General features: G+C 44.3%; 1 protein-coding gene across 3 annotated transcripts in view; it reads right to left on the bottom strand.

Moving 5' to 3' along the window:
- Positions 1–12,337, bottom strand: part of map3k3 (mitogen-activated protein kinase kinase kinase 3) — a 136,580-nt gene extending 124,243 nt beyond the window's left edge. For 2 of the 3 annotated variants that reach the window (XM_069905159.1, XM_069905161.1), the window contains exon 1: positions 12,052–12,337. The gene's annotated coding sequence lies outside the window, so the exon portion shown is untranslated. Of the gene's footprint in view, positions 1–7,858; positions 7,915–12,051 lie in introns of those variants that run through there. The other variant, XM_069905160.1, reaches the window with a different exon arrangement.

Raw genomic sequence — 12,337 nt, 5'->3', positions numbered from 1 at the left:
GGCAGCGAACGAAATCCAAAATGCTAACCTCAAGGTACTCAATGGCTTCAGACACTTTTGGATGGAGGTGGAGGTTCCTCATTCTCATCCTCCTGTAACATTACGGACGATCTCAGAGCCCATCAGATACTCATATGTCGGGCATTGTCATCGGCAGAGTCCCACTGGTGTAAATCCACTTTGCTAATTTGAAACTGCCTCTGTGCCTCACCCACACCTTCATCTGAGAATTCTCGCTCATCATCATCTTCATCTTCCTTGGTGGATTTTCATATAAAACGGCTGGACCCAGACCCTTTTCCCCCACACTCGAGGAGCTGACTGCTGCCCAGCCCTTCCTACCCAAGTGGCAAACTTCTTTAACATTCATGCTTTTCATAGTTTTCCAGCATTGTTGATTCGTCTACAATTCTGCTTGAATTCTGAGATGATCCCCTGATCTAGGGGGTGGATCTTAGATGTAGTGTTCTTTGGGAGGTAAGAAATTTGGATCTTTCCATCGCGGTTTAATAGGTTAGCAGCGGACAGGTGGATGGGACAGTTGTCATGCAAAGGAAGAGCTTTGGGTTCTAGCTTTTGCTTACACAGATGAGCGCAGTCAGCAGGGACTCAAAGATGACACTAGTCATCCAAGCATTGCTGCTATGCGTGTACTCAAATGGCCTGGTATGCTCCAGTCTTGTTAACACAAAACAACAATGTCACGTGATCTTTGTGTTGTCTGAACCCCTCATGTCGTGGGTGTCATCTTTGCTAGACAGCGTGTGGTCTGGGATCATCTTGTAGCAGAGGTCGGTTTCGTCACAGAGCTACGCTTGTTCTTCAACATAGCCACCTTCTCTTAAGAGAGTTTTTAGTTCTGCTGGGTATTCACTGGCAGCGGCACTATTGGCTGAGTGAATTTCTCCAGACACTAACACTTGAGGAATCCCTTGACGGTGTTTAAACCGGTCTAGCCATCCATTGCTAGCTTTGAACTGAGGTTTCTCCATTAATCAGCTGGTCAAACTTCTCGGCTTGAGCTTTGAGAATAGGCCCAGCAAGGTCTTCGGAGGACGTTTGAATGAACCATTCGTACAGGGAATTATCGAGGCTGACATTTTTGGCTGTCTTCATACGTTTGGCCTTTACTCCCACCTCTTACTCAATTTTCCAAAGCATTGAGTGAAACTTATGTTCCTGAGATTTCCAGTCACAAAGTGTTGATTCAGGTATGCCAAGGTCACATGTAACTTGGATTTGACTTTTATACTTGATTGCGTCAAGCATGTGGAGCTCACCTTTCACTGATAAAGATTTTAGTCTTCTTACAGTGTGTTCCATTTTGATCTGAGAACAATTTCAAGTCCAGGAAGAGGAAAAAAAGGGGGTCCACTGGCTGATTGTGTTATATCCAGGTCTGCATTAAATCAAGGTTCCATTTTTATAGTCCATGAAAAGTAAGGCAGTGTCTTTGGTTCACTGATCATTCAGGAATCTGATGGCAGCTGGGAAGAAGCTGTCCTTGTGCCGCTGAGTGCTCGTCCTCAGGCTCCTGTACCTTTCCCCCGATGATAGCAGAGTGAAGCTGAGGATTTAGGCTGCTTTTTTGAGACACTGCCTTGTAGATATCCTCATTGGAGTGGTCTGGTGCCTGTGATGTCACAGGCCGAGTTAACAACCCTCTGGAGTTTATTCTTGCCAAGTGTTAATAGTAATAAGTTAAAGTGTTAATAGTAATAAGTTAAAGTTTGATCCTGTTTTTAGGTTTAAAGAAAATTAAAAGCAACTTTTAAGTAACCATTTGTCTTAGTGAATTTCTATTGCTGCTGGTTTTTGGGGTCTCTGGGCTTGTAACAACGTGGACAAGACAATGGGATTATTGTGGACTTCAGGAAGACCAGGAATGGCTACCCTCCATTACACATCAACAACTCAATATCTCCTCACTTGTCAGGAAGGCACAACAGCGACTGCACTTCCTGAGAAGACTGAAGCGGGCAAGGCTACTGGCCACCATTATGTCAACCTTCTACAGAAGCTCTATCCAGAGAGTCCTGGCTGTATCAGTGTGGTACGGCTGCTTCAGAGAAATGCATCGGAGGTCAATCCACAAGACCATTAGGGTGGCAGAGAAGAACACTGGAGTCTCCCTCTCCTCCCATCGACTTAATCTACCGGGATCATTGTCTGAAAAGGGCACACAAAATCATTGAGGACCCCTTCCACCCTGCAACACAGCATCTTTCAGCTGTTCCAGTCAGGGAAGAGATACAGGAGGATCAGAACCAGCACCACCAGGCTGAGGAAGAGCTTCTTCCCATAGTCTGTGAGAATGCTGAACAACCAAAGGAACTGCTCACACTAACCCTCTGAGACTCTCATTTGTACAAAATAGTATTTATTTATCTCTATAGATAAAAAACCTGTCCTGCATATGTATTATTTGTCATGTCTGTTTGTGAGTCTGCATGTTTTTGCACCGAGGACCAGAGAACGCTGTTTCATCAGGATGTACTGGTACAATCAGTTGACAATAAACTTGACTTGACTATTGGGGGAGTGTAAGGAGGAGAATGATAGATATCTAATTAGTCAGGGTATCAAGGGATATGGGGAAAAGGTCAGAATTTGGAACTAGAGGAGAGAAAAGTTTAGCTCAGGGTGGAGTTGCAGAGCAGACTTGATGGGCCAAATGGCCTACCTCTGTTCCTTAATTTTGTGATTTTCTGTATTTGCGCAGTTTATTTACATTTCTTTCTTCTTGAGTACAGTTTAAAACTAACAGTAATTAGAATTTCTGTCTGGCCTGCAGGATAAAGAATCTCAGGGTTCCAGGTGATGTCACGGATGTACTCTGACAATAAATTTGAACTTGACAATAAATTTAAGGAGGAAGGTGGCCATTTAAAGAGCCCTGCCTCAAAGGTTGTAATCTCTGGATTGCATCTGGTGCCAGGAGCTAGTCTGAATGGATGCCTGAAGGGATGGTGCAGGAGGATGGACTTCAGAGTGTTTGAGTCTCCATGAGAGGCTATTTCTGATGAAGATGGGACAAGTTCAGGGAGAGGGTCTGCACCATAATCATAATGGAATCAACACCCTGGTGGGGAGCTTAGCTGATGCTAATGGGGAATGTTTAATTTGAATTGGAAGGGAAACGAGCTCAGTAGATGTTCATATGGGAGTACAGTCACCTTGAGGAGAGAAAGTTAGCAAATCCAGTTGGCACAGCAGGAGGGTACATCACAGAAGTTTTAGTGCTATGAAACTAACACCAAAATCCAGGTGCCAGAAATACAGACTTTTCAGAAACTCTCAAAGGTTTTCAATTTAACGGGCTTTTGTGTGCACCACAGAAGCAAAGCAGCAATTTTTATTTTTCTTCAAAACTGCTTTTTTTTTTAAAAATAAATGAAGCGTGCTGTATTTGCCAATGAATAAACTATGAAAATTTATCTGTTCATCTCTTTATTCCTCCTTAAATGTGAATTTTAAAAGCATTGCCCGAGAATCGAGAAAATCTGGACTGACCCAATCCCTGAGAAGTCTGGATTTTTGGACTTCTACTGTAGCAAGGTATTTGACTAAAAGCTTTAAAAGGACAACATCGCTGCTATCTCAGAGATGGCTGCAACTCAGTACCCCAGGGTAAAGAATTTTCAAGTGTAACAGATTTAAAAGAGATGGTGACATTGTACTATTAATCCAGGAATGCATTACTTCAGTTTTGAGCAAGGATATCCTTAAAGGCTCCTCAAATGAAGCCAAATGGATAGAAATCAGGAACAAGACGGGTGTCACCACTTTTCTGGGAATGCATTTCAGACCTTGCAACAATCAACAGGAGAGGAACCGATATGTTGGAAAATAGAAGCCAATAGTTTCAAAGGATTTCAATTTTTGAAACATTAACCAGCATTGCCATAGTACTCGGTGGTGGCATTTTTGAGATGTGTTCAGAAGAGCTTTTAAAAAAAAACATAGCATGTTGATAGACCACGAGGAAAGGATCACTCACTATTGAATTTTACCTTGGGCAACGTAACTGCTCAGGTGAAAGCAATGGAGGTGCATTTTTTCGGCACTAAGTGGAAGGTGAAATTCCAGTGCAAGTCTCCATAAGTAAAAAGTACTCAATACCTCAGTGTGTTTAAAGGTGGATAAATCAGGAGGTATAAAAGTATATTGATGATGGCGGAGCAGCAGACATGGTGTACATCAGAGGCTGATCCTAAACATCAGGGCCCCTAGCATCCAGAGCAAGTTGGCTGTGGGTGATGGCAGACACTGAGGAATGGTGGAGTTTAATCTTGATAAGTGCAGGGTGATGCATTTTGGGTGAACTAATGATACTTGGAGAAATAGCCCATGAATAGCAAAGTCCTTGGGTGTAGGGAGATCTTTGGAATGCAAGTCCAAATGAGGGTGGCAGCAAAGTTAAGCACTGGAAAGTGTGCTGAACAGATGGAGCCTGGGATGGAGCATTTTGCTAATGAGGGGAAACTGCCAAGGCATCAGAGGTTATAGGCAGTGGGGCAGATTGGGAAAATGGATTAGTTCATGATTAAATGGCAGAAGATTCAATGGGCTCCTATGTCATAGTCAAGTCCATTTTTCAAGCAGCAGAAAGGTCATGATTTAGATATATTAAATGACAAAGAGTATAGGTAGGTTAAATGGCAGGAATCTTTTTCTCTGTATCAGTCGTGAATACAACAAGAGGATATAGGGTATAGGGGCAAGAGATTTAGAGGGGATCTGAGAGGGATCTTATTCACCCAGAGAATGAAAGAGATTGTCAAAGGTAGTGGTTGAAACAGAATTGTTAATAGTATTTAAGAGGTGTCTAGACGAGCAATTAAATCATCTCAGAACTGAAACTGCAGGCCTAGTGTTGGAAGATGGGAATAATACTGTGGTTGCCCACTGGTTAGCATGGATGTGGTGAGCCAAATGGATTGTTTCCATGCTATGTGACTAAGGATTGCATTATGTAAGGGTTACTCTTCCTTACCTGACACTGCACAAGATTATTGACCAATCCTTTTTCATTGCACTGTGCCCAGTTTTGCATAACCTATTCCACATTTGGCTCCTCAATGTTTCAGTCTAAAAAAACCATCCCAGACATAGTACAGGGATTCATGCTTCAGCATTATGGCATATTTAGTTTGACTAGTCTTGCTTGAACCAAAACCACAGCATCCACAGAAAGCAATATTAGAGAGGTTAACTGTGGCATCAATCCTAGAGATCCGCCACGATTTACTTGCTTTTGAGTGCAAAAACTCTGATGCCTTTCAAAAAGCAACATGTTCTTAAAGTAAAGTACAACTTCACCATAATCGAGACCATTCAACACACCCGTTCTTCACTGTTTCTTTCATAGCGCAACCCAAAACTAATTGCTTGCCTCTGATCTCACCTGTAATCCTAGGAATTCAAAGAAATGTTTCTGCACTTTACAGTGGGGGCTTTATGGCTGGATTCTTATCTGATGCAGACGCTCAATCGTGGAAGTGTTTACTGAACCCTAATCTACCAAGTCGTTTCTTGCCTTCCTTGTCCCAGGCACATTTAGATGTCAACATCATGGCCCTGGCTATGTTTAGTCACATAGCAATCCAAGATCCCTGCCTGGTATGCAGCCTCTAACTGCCAAATATCTATTATTCTATATATATCAACCACCAAAACACCTTGAACACTCTCCAGTTTATAAGAATTCATAATATCCAAGGGACAAGTAACTGACTAGAGTTTTTGTTAATGGTAATATTAATCTATTTCATCTCCATCTGTGTAAATTAATTCATTCAGTGACAGACTCGTGATTCAGAACACAGTCCACAAAGCTATTGAAGGATAAATGATTCACCATCAGGACTGATAATATATCAAAATAAACTGGATACATATTTAACTCATCAGGAAAATTACATTTGAAAAATTACACGTTCCTTCATTTTAATTGGGATCTTGCTAAGTGCAGTGAAGTTTTGTACCTCTTCTCAGTCAAGTTACAAATATCAATTTTCAACGACTCCTTGCTTCCAGTTATCCTTGTATTCTATTCTCTTCAATTCTCTACCCAACCTCTATTGCTAGTCACAATTTCAAATCTAAACCAACCTTAAAACTGGTGAAAATCACAGCCTCTATGATCTTTCATCAGAGATGCTGTTTATCTTTCTGATGGATGCTACCTGATGCAGTGATTGTTTCCCAGCATGACAATAAGACCTTTGGTCTGAGTCCACCCTGACCTAGAGCTAACAAAAAGCCAGCAGAACTTTCTTTCATGCTGCATAATCTACCACGTAGGGATTAGTATTTCCACTCACAAAGTGAACTATTCTATTCCTGTTGAAATTTGCAGGACCAGTTATATCCTGGTACCATCTTCCTTATTTTATCCCCTTCTCCTAACTAATCTAGTATTTCCTGGCATCGTGTGCATTAGTTTTAGTCACACACATTCTTTGGCTTGGCTTCGCGGACGAAGATTTATGGAGGGGGTAAAAGTCCACGTCAGCTGCAGGCTCGTTTGTGGCTGACAAGTCCGATGCGGGACAGGCAGACACGGTTGCAGCGGCTGCAGGGGAAAATTGGTTGGTTGGGTGTTGGGTTTTTCCTCCTTTGCCTTTTGTCAGTGAGGTGGGCTCTGCGGTCTTCTTCAAAGGAGGTTGCTGCCCGCCAAACTGTGAGGCGCCAAGATGCACGGTTTGAGGCGATATCAGCCCACTGGCGGTGGTCAATGTGGCAGGCACCAAGAGATTTCTTTAGGCAGTCCTTGTACCTTTTCTTTGGTGCACCTCTGTCACGGTGGCCAGTGGAGAGCTCGCCATATAACACGATCTTGGGAAGGCGATGGTCCTCCATTCTGGAGACGTGACCCACCCAGCGCAGCTGGATCTTCAGCAGCGTGGACTCGATGCTGTCGACCTCTGCCATCTCGAGTACTTCGACGTTAGGGATGAAAGTGCTCCAATGGATGTTGAGGATGGAGCGGAGACAACGCTGGTGGAAGCGTTCTAGGAGCCGTAGGTGATGCCGGTAGAGGACCCATGATTCGGAGCCGAACAGGAGTGTGGGTATGACAACGGCTCTGTATACGCTTATCTTTGTGAGGTTTTTCAGTTGGTTGTTTTTCCAGACTCTTTTGTGTAGTCTTCCAAAGGCGCTATTTGCCCTGGCGAGTCTGTTGTCTATCTCATTGTCGATCCTTGCATCTGATGAAATGGTGCAGCCGAGATAGGTAAACTGGTTGACCGTTTTGAGTTTTGTGTGCCCGATGGAGATGTGGGGGGGCTGGTAGTCATGGTGGGGAGCTGGCTGATGGAGGACCTCAGTTTTCTTCAGGCTGACTTCCAGGCCAAACATTTTGGAAGTTTCCGCAAAGCAGGACGTCAAGCGCTGAAGAGCTGGCTCACACATTAGAATATGCAAAAATCTACTTATGATGCTCCCAGCTCTACCAAGGACTGGAGATACTCCATAATGAAAATACTTGGTGGTAGTCTGGTGGACAGTGGTGTACAGATTGTTTTCTAAATGGCAATGCCCATTACCACAACCCTCTCAATGGCAATAACCACTAACCATACTGGCAAAGTTGTGCAAGATAACTGCCGCCAGACTTGACTTATCGGCACAAAACCTTTTTCAAACGGGTGAACCACTGAAGGATCATATGGTCATAAACGTACTCATTACTGCTTGCCAAGAATATAAGCCACTCACAAGCTGCCTTCTTAAACAGTGGGTGCAGGTCCTCTCACTCAATAACTGATGGAGTCGCAGCTTTGTACCTGCTAACGCTGAAGGAATGGTAATACAGTTCTTTCTCAACAAACCTGCAGATGACAGCACTTACAGACAGTGGCTGCAGTCATCCTTCATGACTGTGGTGGTTACGAGTTTGAGAGAAGTCTTTGAGAGAGCTTAGGCAGACGCCATGCATTTTATAGTTGATACACACTCCAGCCTGGGGACAATGAAGGAGGGAATGGACATTTAGGATAAATGCAGATTTCTTGGATGCTGCAAGATTCAAGAGCTCTTGGCAATGCACTCAGAGAGACAGTTGGAAAATATTCAATGACACAAATGACGTGCCTCGTGGATAGCACGTTTTTAAATGCAATTTATAGGGTGAACTGAATTGAAATTTTGCAGTTGCTGTGTCCAGATCTGAACTTATGACAGAAAATACGTAGTATCTGGGGAGAGTATCAACAGTTCATATTGATGTTGGTGCCTAAAGAGAGTGTATTTGTCTTAGCTGATCTGTCTGGGGGTATAAATAGAAGGAAATAAATGAGGACACTAGAGGAAAAAATGGTTGGAACACTACAATTACTGCTGGAAATATGAAAATAAAGAGTACGTTGGAAATATAGAGCAGGTCAGGCAGCAACTGTGTTAAATTACAGATTAATAACCTTGCATTACCTCATAGGGTAGCAGAATTCATAGTCAGAAAGTGAGGTGCTGTTCTACCAGTTGACATTCAAGTTTTTCTGGAAAATACAAGAGGCCCAAGGCAGAGAGGTCGGTAAAAAATGAAATAACAGGCAACTGGAAGCTCCAGGTCACCTTGCAGTTGTTCAAAATGGTCACCCAATTCATATTCAATTTCTCAAATGGAGAGGAGACCATAATGATAACACAAATTTGAGGAATTGCAAATCAATCATTACAAGGCAGGTTTGGGAAGTAGATCAAACATTCCTATTAACATTGGTCATTTGAATCAAGAGGCAAACTCTCCACTCTGCACAAAGGATGACAGCTGTCAAGCTAGACATTCAGTCCGCAACATGGTCAGAAGTGGACGTGTTAATTTTTTTTTAAATACAGCACCCTATATGAAGAAGATTACAAGCTAAACTATACAATAATTATGTACAGGTTTGTAAAGGGCAAATAACAATGAAATTATGAAAGTGTCAAAGATGACCTCCAATAGAAGTGTAACATCTAATCAGTAACAATTAATGGCATCTCGGTGTCTCCAAAACTGAATCAGCCATATTAATATCGTGGCTACAAAAGTAAGACACTAAATAAACAGTAAAAACACAAAGCTGGAGAAACTCAGCAGGTCAAACAGTGATCCTTATATAGCAAAAATCAAGATATATAACTAATTTTTCTGGCTTGAGCCCTTCATCTAGATATGAGCAAAATGTAGGCAGGTGCTGAAACACAAAACAGAAACATTGTGTTTTGCAAATATAGGGGAGGGTCCACTTTTACACTGGTCATACAAAACCACCCCATTTTTGGGCCAAAAAAAAGGGTCAACTATTATATGGGATCAATGGTTACACGAGTATATACAGTACATAACCAACTTTTCAGGCTTGAATTAGACACCTGCCCACATTTTGCTCACAGCTTGATCAAGCCTGAAACATTGGTTTTATATATACATCTTGATCTTTTCTGTATAAAGCACACCGTTTGACCTGCTGAGCTCTCAGGCATTGTGAATTTACTTCAATCACTGTATTTTCAGACTTTTGTGTTTCACTCCAGTGAATAAACAGTTTATAGACAGAAGCAATAAGGTGAGAAGTTTAAATACGATTGGGAACAAGGTGAGATGGATAGCTAGGAACTGGGTACAGCTGGATTCTGGAGATTGAAGTATAGCTGAAATCATAGGGAGCTTCCCCAGTGAGACAATGCAAGGCTGAAAGGAGGGTATCGATAAGAACAGGTAGTCAAAGAGATTTAGGGACACGTGGAATTAAAATGCAGGTGCAGGTCAAAGAAGAAGCAGGAGACGCAAGGCTCTGTGCCTAAGCTTTTGAATCGGAGGCACCAATACTCTTGTACAGCTATGAGCAAGCATAATCCATGCACCCATGCATCAGCAACTGGTCTTCAATCATCTTAGTTCCCCCACTCCCACATTGAGGGCACAACCTTGTCAAGTCTGGTGGTAGATAGTGTTTAATGGCCAGCCCAAGTTAAAATAAATCATGCACAGGTAACTTCCACACATCAATTCCCTATTTGGGACCTGGAATGCCAGGAATGCTGTCCGTGATGCAAGCACCCTTAGTGCCATTAGACATATTTAGACAAATCCTTCCTCACTCCTGATCAACAAGTTGTCAAAACCATGTTGATTAAGAAGCAAAATCTCTGAACTGGAATTCTTAAGTCTCAACATTCACAATCTCATCATCCCCCTCTGGGAAGAGGGAGGTGCGCTGCACATGTATAATTAGCCCGTTCTTCAGGAAAAGAGACAAATACAACTGAACTAACTTGACTGGAGACTCCCTGCTAACTGCCACGAGCAATGTCATTGCCAGGTTCTTCAATAGACGCCTTCATCCAATGGCCAAAAGCCACTCCCCAAATTTCAGTATGATATCAATAAATTTTTTTTAGACAAAATGTAGATATAAATTTCAACACACCACTCTATTTGTTTGATTCAAGAAGTCATCCATAGTAAGGCCCTAACCAACAGGTCCACAGCGGACCAATGTCAAGCCAAGTGGTCTAACTGTCCCAATGGTTTTTGTAACTTTTCTTATTACAATGCTGCACCTTATCTCTAGTACAAGAAACTGTTTAATTTGCACCCCAGAACCAAGGTCATGCCAGTGTCACTGTCAAAAGTTCTAGAACCTGGACAACGTTGGTCTTTGTGCACCTTGAGAGGCCACCCTTCAAGGGTTTTCTTCATCGTCCCACTGTATTCTTCCTTCTCACAGTGACCTCATCGAGGCATACAAACCATGAGGGGCACAGATTAGGTGAATGATCACGGTCACAGTTATTTTTTCCCCCCAGAGTAGAGAAGTCTAAATCTAGAGGGCATAGAGATAAAGTGAGAAGGGAAATATTTATGGGGACCTGAGTGGCAGAGGAAGTGATCATTAAGAGCTATCTGCAGTGGTCTCAACCTTTTCCACCCCCCCCCCAGCATATACCATCTTAAGTAATCCCTTACTAACTACCACAGAGCACTCCCGTCCCCCCCACACTTCCTTCTCCTAGGAGAGAAGGATCCTTTGAAACCATCTGCCCTCTACCCCATTACTTCTCCTCAGCTTCCTTCTCTTCGAACCACAGATTTGACCTGTTAGTCTGTGCTCCTTCTCTTCCTTTCCCCACCCCTCCCATGGTTTTATCATTAATGACCAAGGGTTCAGGCCCAAAACGTCAACTACTTTTTACTTCCTAAAGTTGCTGCATTACCTACTGAGTTTCTCCAGCACTTTTGTGCACTGCCCCAGACCCGAATAGCTGCAGATTTTCTTCTTTATCTCTGTCTGGTTCTACTGTTTTCACCTCTTCCCACTGACCCCTCCCCAACTCTCGTTAATCTCATCGCCCTGGAGATCACCCCTTCCTACTCAATAAAGGGTCCCACTCCAAAACCTAGCCTGGCCATCTCTCTAAAGGGATACTGCGTGAACCGCTGGAGTTCCTCCAACCCCTCTTTGCTTGCTCAAGATTCCCGAGGGATCTGTTCATTGCGTTTTACAGCAACATCGTTAACTTTGATTGACACCACCTCCTAAAACCACAATTTAAATCGCGTGAAAGGGCAAAAGGAGCAGGTGACTCCCCAAGTCTCTCTCAATGGAAGTACAAGGTCCGCCACTGGGTGAAAAGTACCAGTTTCGCTCCTTCAAAACAGACCACAGGCATCCGGAAGGATGACCCCCCACCACCTTTCGCAAAGGTAACCGCGAACGGTCAGTTCACACATAAAGGCCAAGAATTAGTCTGTACTTAGCAAAAGATAGTGGCCGCAGCCCAGGTCATCACAGACAAAAGCCTCCCCAGCATGGAGAGCACGGAAAGGGAATCAAGGGTCCGCACCACCCAGCTGCAGGATCCGCTGCTGCCCCTCCACCACCAGCGAGGGACTCGCTTGCTCCTCCGCTCCGGCTCTGGGTCGCAGGCAGTTGTTTCCATGGAGGCAGCACCGGTGAGCGGTCACCCTGCCCGGCCTGCGGGGTCGGGGCTCTCACTCAGGGTTGGATGTGGGGCCAATAAACCTGGATCCGCTGCCCGGCGGGCTGGCCCACATACCTGCATTGGTGCTCCCTGCTCTCGGGGGCCAGGTTGGGAGGGGGCCGCCTGCCCCAGGCTCCGGTGTGTCCCCGGGGGCACTGGGCCCCGCGCCCACACTTCCTGCCCGCTCAGCCCCGACGCTGCGCCACTGCCGTCCCCTCCATGGCGGCTTCGAGTCGGAGGGGCCCAGGCTCCCAGAACAGTGCGGACGAGCGGCGGGCGGGTGCACGACGAGCAGTCACCGGGACCACGGCATCTCCCGACGGCTTCCCCCCCCCCCCTCCTCCCCCGGCGCCGCCGACCT

Source organism: Narcine bancroftii, chromosome 12 (genome assembly GCF_036971445.1).
Source record: "Narcine bancroftii isolate sNarBan1 chromosome 12, sNarBan1.hap1, whole genome shotgun sequence".
NCBI lineage: Eukaryota > Metazoa > Chordata > Chondrichthyes > Torpediniformes > Narcinidae > Narcine > Narcine bancroftii.
The sequence above is the reverse complement of the archived record's forward strand: the minus strand, read 5'-3'. Positions and strand labels throughout refer to the sequence as shown.